The following is a 1127-nucleotide window of genomic DNA, read 5'->3' as shown; positions in this document are numbered from 1 at the left end:
TAGGGGTGTCAAAAATCCCCAGGAGGCGGGGATTCCCGCGGGGACCGCCCCGAATGGGGCCCCGATGGTGGGGAATTTTCCCCGTGGGGATGGGGATGGGGAGCGAAATTCCCCCGAGATAGACGTGAGGACCCGAGCGGGGATCCCCGCCTCATCCCCGATAATTCCCCGAATGTTTGAAATTTCTTAAATAACCTTACTTTATCTCTAACATAGGGGTTTTTTAGTAATTTCACCAATTAAAAAACTCTAACCCTATTATTCAGTCTTCCCTACTCACTGTGTTGTTTGTTGTGCCATCTACTCTCTATTCCCAATCCCAACTCTCTTCCATCTCCACTTTGTTCAAACTCCAAAACTCTCACAGCACCATACGCTATTCTCTCCCACAGCCCCAACTCTCTCCAGTTTCCACTTGATATTAAAGACTATATCTTATTGTTTTTTTAGAATGGAAATTGTATTTTAAGATTTTATTTTATGGACTATAATTTACTATGTTGTATTTGTGGACTTATAATCTTGGATAAGATATGTTTGTGTGTTTGTAATAGTATTTTCTAGTTTATTTTTTATTTTTTTGATATTTTTTACTATAATTTTCATATGAATGTTAAACATAAGGGAATGGGGAATGGGGCCCCGCGGGGAATACGGGGAACGCGGGGAATGGGGATGGGGACAATTATCCCCCCACGGCGGGGATCGGGGCGGGGATGGGAATTAATTCTGGGGGCGGGGATGGGGAGCAGGGAGGCATCCCCCGCCCCATTGACATCCCTACTTCTAGTCTTCTATGACAAAATCCTTGTATATTTTGAAAAAGACTCTTTACAATTCCATATATGTAATATTTAATTTGAGTATGTATTATATTGAACCGACTCATTGTATTGAATTAAGTTGTAGCTTCTCTATGTTTATAACTTCATAAAAATCTCAGTAAAAATTCAAATATGAGTATATCCTACTTTATCCATTTTGTATTATATATCTGAAATTATCACTTGGATTGAATTGAAATGTTGTTTTCATCACTTAAATTAATCAAAGCTTCACACTCAATCCGATAGTAATGGATGGGTTCGCTTGTTATACAATAGAAAGTATATATAATATATATATAT

Source organism: Arachis duranensis, unplaced genomic scaffold (assembly GCF_000817695.3).
Source record: "Arachis duranensis cultivar V14167 unplaced genomic scaffold, aradu.V14167.gnm2.J7QH unplaced_Scaffold_165934, whole genome shotgun sequence".
NCBI classification, from domain to species: Eukaryota; Viridiplantae; Streptophyta; class Magnoliopsida; order Fabales; family Fabaceae; genus Arachis; species Arachis duranensis.
This window is presented reverse-complemented; position numbering follows the sequence as displayed.